Source organism: Drosophila virilis, chromosome 5 (assembly GCF_030788295.1).
Source record: "Drosophila virilis strain 15010-1051.87 chromosome 5, Dvir_AGI_RSII-ME, whole genome shotgun sequence".
NCBI lineage: Eukaryota > Metazoa > Arthropoda > Insecta > Diptera > Drosophilidae > Drosophila > Drosophila virilis.
Genome location: NC_091547.1, coordinates 25,805,120 through 25,817,237, shown reverse-complemented (window position 1 = coordinate 25,817,237; position 12,118 = coordinate 25,805,120).

Genomic DNA, 12,118 nt, shown 5'->3' with positions numbered 1-12,118 from the left:
CCCTTTTTATCACAAGTACTTATATTGGTGTGGCTGCTGAGTAGAGGAATAACAAGTGGTGTGGTCTATCCCGAGTTCCAGCCCTACCAGGGAAAGTATTTTTCTTCTTTTTTTTGCGTAGCTGTTGAGTCGAGTCGACTGCAAGTAATGCGGTCAGTTGCGAGTTCAAACCCTGCCAAGGGAACTTTTTATACCCCTGCAGAGGGTATAATAATTTTGTCGTGAAATGTGTAACGCATAGAAGGAGACATCTCCGACCCCATAAAGTATATATATTCTTAATCAGCATCAACAGCCGAGTCGATATAGCCATGTCCGTCTGTCTGTTTCTATGCGAACTAGTCCCTCAGTTTTAAAGCTATCCTAATGATACTTTGCAGATCTCCCTCTTTCTGTTGCACGCAGCACATATGTGAAAACCAGCTCGATCGGACCACTATATCATATAGCTGCCATAGGATCGATCGGTCGAAAATTAAGTTTTTGTATGAAAAAAACATTTTGTTTTTCAAGATATCTTGACCAAACTCGGCATTTATTAGTTTTACTTTACTCCTCATATATGTGCAAAATCCTATAAAGATCGGACCACTATATCATATAGCTGCCATAGGAACGATCGGTCGAAAATTAAGTTGTATGAAAAAACATTTTATTTATCAAGATATCTTGACCAAACTCGGCATTTACTATTTTCCCGGTACTTCTTAGCTAGAGGCAAAGCACTATGAGCATTATGAAAAGGTTGGGTCTGCAAGGGTATTAGATCTTTGGCGTGCCGAAGATAGCCCTTCTTTCTCGTTTTTTTAATTTATTTGGTGTTGGAATAAGAGGGTTCAGGGGAGAGAGAGAGAGGGAGAGAGAGAGAGAGATAGTATACTACAGGGAATTCGCCTTTGACATTTGCCTTTAATTTTTTTTAATAACTTTATTTTAGCCTATCACTGGTTAGATTGGAGCTTATTCATATTGGCAACAAAGGCACTGGCATAAATGCGCTCCTTTTTCGGTAATTTGTGTTCTGTCTTGTTTACTTGGGCTAGGCGCTCCTTGTAGGTGTTGCGTTCTCCCTCGTTGTTTGCTGCTTTCAGTATATCCAGAATAAGCCTGAATGATAATGCTCTTCGTTACGGCTTCTTTTTCGGCTGTTGACATACCCTATACAAAGCAATCGTTAGTGGACGAGGCTCATCGGCTGGACACATACAGAAGTCGAAACCGTTCTCTAATATCCGTATGGAATAAAAACGGCTTTCTAAGAAATTTTCTCATAAATCAATAAAGTCCAACGTCACGTTATGTTCCCGTACCTAGACTATTTAACGACCGACGCGTCAAATTGTGGTTAGTTATTTCCTAAAATTATTATTATCATTATATCCATCATTATATAGGCGATAAAAGGACAGCGAAATGAAAGACGCAACAAAAAATAGGGAACTGTTAGCTATCACTTGGGCCTAAGCAATGCACCATTACATATACGGAGTAAAATATCTAAACATTAACACTGACCATCAACCCATAATATTTTCTACCTCTGAAAAGAACTCCCGGTGAACAAAATGTTGCTGATGCCTTGTCGCTACAAGGCGGCAGGTCAGGGGAGAAAACCAGACAATAAACAAAAGACTGGGCAAAAAGCTGTCCCTGGACACTGTTCCGCTGTCTACATTAAGCGAAGGGTGGTCTACAGGTCAACCTGAGATAAATGCGGGACGTGACATTATTTTAGTTTTTATAATAATGTAAGAAACCAACCTTTCCTTTCTAACATTCCAGGCTTGTACCCGTGTTACTTATATTTCTTCAAGTAACTAAAACTCAGATTTCCGATTAATCACACTCCGATTGCAATCCAAGAGTAGGCGGCGACGTGTTTGTTAGGAGTTAGCATGATTTCGTAAGGCACTCATCTAACATCTCAGATTTCGTGCTTATAGTGGATGAGACAATGGGAATGTCAGACTTTCTTCTACAGTCTCACATGCGTAAGCTTCTAGACATTGATATCGAGCACATGAGAAACTTGTTATAGACTAAGACTTTATGGATACAGTATTAAGATATGTAGCACAGACTTTTGATGCCTTCGATTCCGAAAAATTATGGGGTCACAATTAATAGAGTTAAATAACAGCACTAATCAAACAACATATAGACTGGACATCATTGCAGGAAAGAAGGGACAAAAACTATCGGAGAATATCATTTATATGATTTTGATGAATGAAATTTCTGTAAAAATAAAAATCTTTAAAATATTCAAATATAACAAATTAAAAAAAAAAAAAAAACAAGTAAGAGGTTCTAGTCGGGAGCTCCCGACTAGGGGATACCCTGAACCCTCTTCTTCCAACATCAAATGCATATATATATTCTATTTTAGAAGCTATATGTCAAGTTTGGTAACTCTAGCTCAAATTATTTACCAAAAAGGCGCAAAAAACACGATATCAATATCGATTTTTATCTATTGCTTAGAACAGAAAAAGTTATTGAATATCTGAGTTATTGATTATCTGGCTCTTATAGGTTCTGAGATCCTTGCGTTCATACATACAAACAGACGGACAGACAGACAGACGGACATGGCTAGATCGACGGACATGGCTAGATCGCGTCAGACGCGTGGCAATAATGATATTTTCTTTTGCGCCTATGATCTGCCCATTCACAGACATTTGCATGTGTGCCTGTGTGTAGAGGTCGAAAATAAGGAATCCTAAAATCTTGTTAAAATTGCAATCGGGACAGGCAGGCAGGCAAGCAACAGGAACACAAGCGCAGACATCCTTCTTTTTATATACAAAATATCGCACAAATCATATAGAAGAAAATAAGCCTAGCATTTTCCTGTAGTGTAAGCGAATAAAAAGACATAATATGTAAATCTTACTCCCTTGCTCGCGATATTGGACCAGATGCCACCGATATTTTTGTGCCCAATTTTTCTTTATGTGATGTCAAGCCTATATGTTGTTTGGTTAGTGATAGAAGCTACCGTTACTGCCCCAAAAAACCAACTTCATATTCTCGCCTATTAAAGTATCCATTTATTATCGGAATGTAAGAGGTCTCATTTTTAGGCTTAAAAATATTTTTATGGTAGCACTTCCTCCGATTCGGATATAATCGCATTTTAAGAAACATGGATACATTCAACCATATTAACCGCCATATTAATTGCCGTTAAAGCCACTCTCCATCAGAACTTTTCTGTTTTGGTACACTTACTGGCGCTGACATTGTTTCAGTTAAGGTGATTTTTCATCACGTGATATACACCTACACCTTTTCTTGTTTCAATTTCTAATCATTCATGAACTTTTATTTTTTTTTTTTATATGACTAGGTTGATATGATTTCTGCTATTAATTTTTTGTATATCACCCTAAATTCCCTCTAAGATATCTGTTCTGCCAATTTTATTCCTTCGACTGCTTGTTTAAAGCTACCCTTGTTCACTCCTAGATTAACAAACCTAAGAAATATCAAATCTAAATATTTTATAAAGTTCAATAAGTCTGGTTAAAGTGCTGACTTAGCTAAGTATTCCATAGCCAATTCGAACTTCCTTCTTCTGTATTCTCGATGCCATGAGAATTATCTAGCTCGTTGCAAAAGGCAATTTGCCCAAAATCCGAGACAGTTTTACAATTTTCTGAACGTTAAGAGTAAATTATCAAGTATGACACCTTTGTTTTTTCTCGAGATGGATAAAGCTAGCAATGACTTTGATTCTGCTAACCTCTTTGCTCATTTTTTCCAAAACCTATTCTTCAGTCTGCCCTAATCTTGTCCCCTAGTTCTATACTTGGTCTTATTATTTCCCATTCCTCTCTTCTTTAGTCTACTCCCCTCTTCATCCATTGCTAAAGCTTCTTAAACCCTTAATCCCTTGAATCTTCTTTCTTTCCATCTCTTTGAAAAGAATCTTATGTCATTCCTTTCCACAAGAAAGGTAGAAAGATGGATATACAAAGTTACAGGCGCAAAACTGTCCGCGAAACTGTCGAGTTTGCATTTTTGCAAAACAGTTGTCTTCCCTCTTCAACATGGATTCGCACGACCAATTTGCTAGAATAACCTAAGACCCAAAAAGTAATGCTGAGGCTGACTTCTTCATAACAGGTTCACGTTCCTTTACTCTTTTTATAAATGATCTCCCCTCGGCTTTGTATGCGTAAGATGTGAAACTTATTCGTTCATACACTATTCCTACACCATTCTCGTCTACAAGATGATTTGAACGCTATGCAACTTTGTTATACCCTAAGCCCATTAAAAATGGGTATAGAGGTATATTGTATTTGTGCAAAATCCAAATGTATGTAACAGGCAGAAGGAACCATATCCGACCACATAAAGTATATATATTCTTGATCAGTATCAATAGCCGAGTTGATCTATCCATGTCCGTCTGTCTGTCTGTCCGTATTTATGAACGCAAAGATCTCGGAACCTTTAAGAGCTATAGCTAGACTTGAAATTTCATATGTGCCAGCGCAGATCGAGTTTATTTCCGATCCTCCGTTTCCAAGCAATCGATAAAAATCGATATCGACATCCTGTTTTTTGAGCAAATTGGGTAAATAATAAGAGCTAGAGTCACCAATCAGGATATCTTGCTTTTAGAATATTATGGATATGTCAAGTAACTTTCATTTAATACCTAACGCCACCTCCCCGCTACCACCTCAGAGCTATAAATCAAGTTGATAGCCCAACATCTATTGCCAACGAAGTTAAGCCACAACTTAAATGCAATTGACTGTTTGAGAATGCACAAATATTCTATGGTACAATAAGATAAACTGTAGAAAATTTTATAAAGGTCGGTTAAGTAAAAACCAAAGTTATATGCAACTGTGCAATTGAATCGGGCAGCAGCTTTAAGAATTTCTGTATACATGTACACACACACATTCATGCGCGTCTGCTTCGCATTCTAACAGCATGGTAATTGCGACTTTTTTCTGTAATGCTGTTTTAGTTCCTTTTTTTATCATAAGTACTTAATTATTGATGTGGCTGCTGAGTAGAGGCATAGCAATTGGTGCGGTCTGTCGCGAGTTCGAACCCTACCGGGGAAAGTTGAATAGAGTCGACAGCAAGTAATGCGGTCATTTGTGAGTTCGAACCCTGCCAAAGGAACTTTTTTTTTTTTAATTTATTTGGTGTTGGATTACGAGGGTTCAGGGTATTTCCTAGTCAGGAGCTCCCGACTAGAACCTCGTACTTGTTTAATTTGGGTAACCATCCTCCTCCAGCAGGCTGCTTCATCTTAATCTTCCGTTATTAACCAACCTTAGGACAATTCTGAGTATTGTCGCTCTACATAAGATTATTGTTGGCGATGTCTGTTAGGGCGTCATCAATCCTCTGTTGCGTCAAGACCTACCAGGAATTTCGCCCCTTGCTTTTACAAAGTGCACAGCAGATTACGCTATGCACAATCCCCTTCGCGTGTTATGTAAACATTAAAAAAGTCTGCATCACGTTTGCTCTGCCGAAATTTCTAAATTGCTTTCATAATACTTTCGGGAACTCACTGACCATTCCCATCTATGAGCAGGGGCATAGCTTGCCGGAGAGGCTATATTTCTGTTTTCTATCGTCCTAATTCTCTATATATCTATTATTAATAGCTTATATGTTTATTATTTTTATACCCTGAACCCATTAAAAATGGGTATAAGGGTATATTGTATTTGTGCAAAATCCAAATGTATGTAACAGTATATATATTCTTGATCAGCATCAATAGCCGAGTCGATCTAGCCATATCCGTCTATCTGTCTGTCCGTCTGTCGGTATGAATGAACGCAAGAATCTCATAACCTATAAGAGCTAGAGACTGCAATTTTAGATGTAGGTGCTCCTAGTGCCTGCGCAGATCGATTTTGTTGCCGATAATCGATAACTTACTTCGTTTCCAAGCAATCGATAAAATTCGATATCAACATCGTGTTTTTTGGGCAATTTTGGTAAAAAATAAGAGCTAGAGTCATCAAACTTGACATATAGCTTCTAAAATAAAATAAATATATGCATTTGATGTTGAAGGAAGAGGGAAGGGTTCAGGGTATCCCTTAGTCGGGAGCTCCCGACTAGAAACTCTCTAGGGTGGACAGCAAGAACATTTTTTTTATTAATTTACTTGGTGTTGGAACAAGAGGGTTCAGGGTATTCCCTAGTCGGGATCTTCCGACTAGAACCTCTTGTTTATTATTACTTAAGAACACTTTTTTCTCTACTTACACTCTTTTTCTTAGCTGTGGGCTCTAATAGCGTCACTGACAAAACTAGCTCAAAAAAGGTTCATAGCTGGCCTCACGGACAAATAAAACACCTCCATCGGTTGGTGATGCTTTTAGAAAATTGTTTATTGTAACTAGGCATTTTGTATTTAATTTTCATAATGTATATACAATGTATTGAATAATTAAGAAGTCACTCGCCTTGTCGATTATTTATAAATAAATAAATAAATAAAAATAAATATATAAACCAAATCCGTAAAGCAATAAAGAAGGATCAGTTTTATACCGTTAATTGCCGAGGCTCAGAATAACTTGTGTTAAGGCAAATATAATACATGTAACCATCTAAGATCACGCTGATGTGAAGTTCCAAATGAACAACTCACAGCTATTCCTGTAACTAGCTTAATGGAATTATCTAATATTGAAATTTTACAGTCCGAAGCGCCATACACTGCATTACCCTAGAGTTCAATTCATATGTAGGCAAATCCAAATAATCACACAATCTCGCAAATCTTAGACAGCATTAAGATGCTGTGAATGTGATGGAGGTTATACCCTAGCTGTCACAAATTGCGTCCCAGTGGCCTATTCGACGTTTTGCGAACTTGCGAAAAGCGACACCTGCGCTCGTGGCTTACATGCAGAAAGCTTTGTCCACTACCAAGGTCAGTCCAGTCATCTGGTACCCATTTCGATTGTCAAAGACAAGTTAATCATCATCAACAATCGCCCGGCTGAGAATAGCGTCGACGATGGCCCCGAGGTAGCTGTTGCGTGCACCTTCGTTGTCACATCCGACCACACGGTGTCGGTAAATGGCAGCTAGTTCGTTAGTCGCTACAATGTCGTTGCAAATTCACGACACGATCCGATACTGAGCCTCCCACTTCTACACCGAGTAAATTAGCATCATTTGGTGGCAACATTTGGCACGCCCGAGGATGCCTATGTTTAAAGGGGTAATATTACTCTGATTAAATTTACAAATAACACTCCAGCTGGCTAGACCGACGAGCTCCATTTCGGTCACTTAGTCTATGATGCTGACACTGCTTCATATATCGTTTGGCAACCTCGTTGAAGATGCCCGTAATATGAGACTCCACATGAGGCGCAAGCTCAGCGCTATTGCGGAAACGGTCGGTTCCGCCGACTTAAGTTCTAAGACTCAATTCTCTTTAGTTTTACGTTTAGCTGTTTCACACCTGCTGTGCAAATAGGATTCGCACAAATACAGTGCTCAATAAGTGTCTATCAATAATCTCCAGTTATTATTAAAATGATTACGAGTGCGAACAATTTATAGTCAAAGGCTCCGAACCGGCTAAAATGGTTTGTTTATTAAAAAGCTGTTATACAATCTGTAAGAACAAACCGCAAATCGGCAACACGCCAAAGTCTGTAGTCTAATGGCAATCGCAGTGCTGGGATATACTCACTCTCCTACCACGACGATTTAGTATGGACTGCGCGTGCTTTTTAGTTTATTTTTAGCATTATCTATATACAAACATCAATCTAATGAGAATATTTATTAATTGATCGGTCAACGTGTTTCGGACCATCTAATTGTACATAAGAATCATTATAAATTATTATAATCATGTAATTATAATAAAAATGTTTGACATATAATTCTTAACCCATTCGACCCCAACGTTGCTTGAGAGCAGTTTGGGCTCTTTAACGGCTAACGGTAAGCGCTCATATTCTTGTCTGCTGATCCGTTACGATAACGGAACTTGTATGTGTCTACTCAAAATATAATGCAAAGCAAGCTCATTTGGAGACCAATTTGACATCCTCACCGACAGTTGAACTGGACGGAAGTGCGTTACAAGCAAATCAAAGTGATTTACGATTTAATATCGGCATGTAATAAGCTTTCTGACGCTAAGCGTCACTGTCTTAGTTTGCCGGCAACAATAATTTGCAAACAACCAAAACTATTACAGAAAAAACAGACATTATCTTTTCCAAGGGTAATAAAACGCAGCGCAGGCGGCTGCAGCTGCAGCTGCATAGAAGCGAGCGCAAAACGTTTCTTATCTTTTGCGCGGTTTCGCCCTAGTGCGTTTACGTTTTTTCAGTGCGTATGTTATCTTCCAGCATATTTTTGAGACTTCTGGGGACCGCTGTGGTAAATTCTGCAAGTAATAATACTTCTCAACATGGACACGCAGAGCGTGACTCAGATATATATAATTTGTCCTCATCTTATATCTCCAAAGCGAGAGCTGTAGATGATAGAGTATTATCGGCCCAAGCGAAGCGACTAGATGAGCGGTACTGTGCTTTGCGAGAGCCGAATGCCCGCTATTCCTTCGAGCTACCCGGTCTATATCATGACCACATCCAACACCTTCGTTATTACCATCAACGGCACTCCAAGCTAGCCAATCAAGCGACGACATCCCATCAACGTCAAAAGATGCTCGTCTAAGGTTTAATAGATTTGCAGCTCTAGACACTGCCGACAACGATGCTGAGGAAAGTCAGGAAGACATCGAAATAGATGCTATGGAGTCAGAAGCCAGCATGACGGAGGTAATGGTAGCACTGCCTGCTCCATCTCCACCGCCTCCGAAGTCTAAAAACCTGGACCCACAATGGTTCCGGAAATGACAGACATCCACAAATTTCGGGCTGCCTTGGACCAAGTCATACCATCTAGCAGCTGCTCGTACGGGTCTAGCTCAGGCCAAACCAGACAATACACCAGAGATGTTCCAACATTCCGTATAGTAGTTGCCTTCATAAAACAGACCAAATGCCAAAACTACCACTACCAACTGGAAGACAAACCTTTTCGCATTGTCATCAAACAGATGGCGTCCTCCACGGCCCAAGGCTATATTATCAAGGAGATGCAAGACAAAGGACATAATGTAGTAAATATCTATAACCCTTAAGGCAAGGTCACAAATGGCACGGAGCAAAGCAGGCTATATATGTTTTTCCTGGACCTCAAACCGGCGCCCAACAATAAGGAAGCGCTGAAAATAAACCTTCTATACCGGCAAGGAGTCTTAGTAGAACGCCCCCGCTGATCTGCTGACGTTGTCCAATGCCACCGCTGCTAGGATTATAGGCATTCAAAGAATTACTGTATGAAGAAATTCGTCTGTGGTAGATTTGCTGAAGAGCACCCAACAGGATCTCCTCCTTGTAAAGCAGTCCAGGAAGCCGACTTCTTCTGCGCCAACTGCGGCGGAAATCACTTTGCCAATTAAAAAGGCTATAAATGGTACATAGACCGAATCAAGGTACGCAAGCCGGACCCTAATATCTCGTCTCCCCCCTCAAGGCTCATAATGCTCGGCAAAGTTGAACTAAAATTCAATTCAAACTTCCCCACATGGAAGCTGGCAAATCCGTATCTTTTGCGGACAAGCGATCGGATACTAGCCCGAGAATAGCGTCTTTTGAAGGGGCTATGTTAAGGGATACCTCAAGAATGGACTAGATCCTTAATACACTTCATAAAAACTTCGAAGCACAGCACATCCTGATGTCGCTGATTTCCCGCCTTATCCCATGAAAATGAGCCGATTAAGAATCGGATTATAAAACGCGGATGGTCTGAATAGGAAAATTAATGCATAGGAATAGAATGAATAGGAAATTAATGGACTGGAATGCGAAATACAGACTATGGGGAAACAACAGAGCCTGTACAAGGGGGCAGAGTTTGCACGAAGCCATCATTGACTGCGATGTCTTGGTGCAATAGCTTTCTTCATATATGGTGGCCTTACGCAGAATTCACTTTCCATCGAGGCCAAATATGACCTCTCTTCGGACCACCTTCCTCTTTTGGCTTGTGGACAGTAGCCCTTTAGAGCAGCCAAAAATAATGAGACCATTGCCTCTATTACTGACAAATGGGTATGTTGAAAGTTTTCTGCCTGAACTTAATAATTCCATCAACCTCAACATGACTTTGAGCTCCCCTGAGGACATCAAAGATGCTATCGATTATTTCTTGGTGAAGATTCGAGCAGCAGCCCAACTTGCAACACATGCAACAGCCATCGCTCCCTCGATACACTATCCACCCGGCGGCAGCCCCATTACTGGCATTAGACAGGCGGCTCCGCAAAGAGTGCGTGCGCACTGGTGACCAAATGGCGAACAGTATTTACAGAAGGATATCCAACCGGCTGTGACTCTTAAAGAGCTCAAATCACATATCCAAGCGCTTAAATCGAGAAAAGCCCCTGGATCTGAGAACTGGACAGCGGAACAATAAAGCTGCTCCCCACCAAGCCAATACTCTTTATTGTGCTCATATTCAATACGATGATTCGAATCGGACACTTTCCAAGGCAATGGAAAAGGGCAATGGATCATCATGATCCCTAAACCGAAAAAATCGCCCACGCAAGTCGAATCTTATCGACCAATTAGCCTGCTTCCGCCCCGCTACAAAATATTCGAAATAATATTTTTGACCAGAGTGTCGGAGCTGGCTTGCGTGAAGCGAATCATACCAAGGTATCAGTTTGGATTTTGAAGACGACATGGGACACCGGAGCAGCTTCACCGAGTGGTTGAATTCATCCATGACAGCGTCGAGAACTTCGTGTATTGCGTCGCGGCATTCGTTGACATCAAACAGGCGATTGAGCGAGTGTGGCACAAAGGACTTCTGTTCAAATTAAAAACTTTACTTCCCCCTCTCTGTTTTATATAATCCACTTTTTTAAAAAGTAGACAATTTGCTGTGGTAGTCGATAGCACGTTCTCAATAGTCGAGGGAATCCAAGCTGGAGTCCCCCATGGCAGCGTCTTTGCTCCGTGGCTCTGCACCGTTTATACAGCCGTCATGCCGACGGGGGACCCGACGACACTGGATCGTTCCATTAGTTTCAACCTCTCCACATTCGCTGACGACACAGCAATCCTATTCAAAGCTATGCTCTACATTCGCGATCCACAGAGATACGTCACCATGAGGTTCCTCCAAGGCGAACTCATTGAACACAAAGACGGCCACCGCTATCTCGGAGTCCACCTTGATCGCAGGCTTACTTATAGCAAACATATAAAAAAGGTATGTCATAGCTTACGACAAAAACTAATAAGTATGACATGGCTCTTAAAGGAACACAAGAATCTCTCTCTGAGCAACAAGGTGCTGTTGTACAAATCCCTACTGGCCCCAGTTTGGCGCTATGCAAGACAAATCTTCGGCAGTGCAGAATTATCACATTGGCGGAAAATTATTGTCTTCCAATCCAAGGTGCTGAGACTAAGTACTGGGGCCCCCCGGTACATCCGCAACCGGGCTTTAGCAAGAGACCAAAAGGTTCGCTTGGTGGGTGACCTTTTACGAAAGCAGTCCACTAGCTACATGGCCCGTCTTTCTATCCACCCCAATATATTGGCAATAAGCAAGAACCGCGTACTTAGATAAGAAAAACATGAACCAAACAACAATTTAAAACTTAATATGTAATGTTAAGTATGTTCAATCCATTATTGTAAAGCTAGGTTAAGGTGATCAAGCATAGTATAAACAAATTAGCCAATAAAAGAAAGAGAAACAGGTACGAGGTTCTAGTCGGGAGCTCCCGACTAGGGGATTCCCTGATCCCTCCTCTTCCATCATCAAATGCATATTTATATTTTATTTTAGAAGCTATACGTCAAGTTTGGTGACTCTAGCTCTTATTATTTACCAAAATTTCCCAAAAAAACAGGATATCGATACCGATTTTTATCGATTGCTTGGAAACGGAGTAAGTTATCGATTATCGGAAATCGATAATGCGCGGGAACTAGGAGCATCTACATCTAAAATTTGTAGTCTCTAGCTCTTATAGGTTATGAGATCTTTGCGT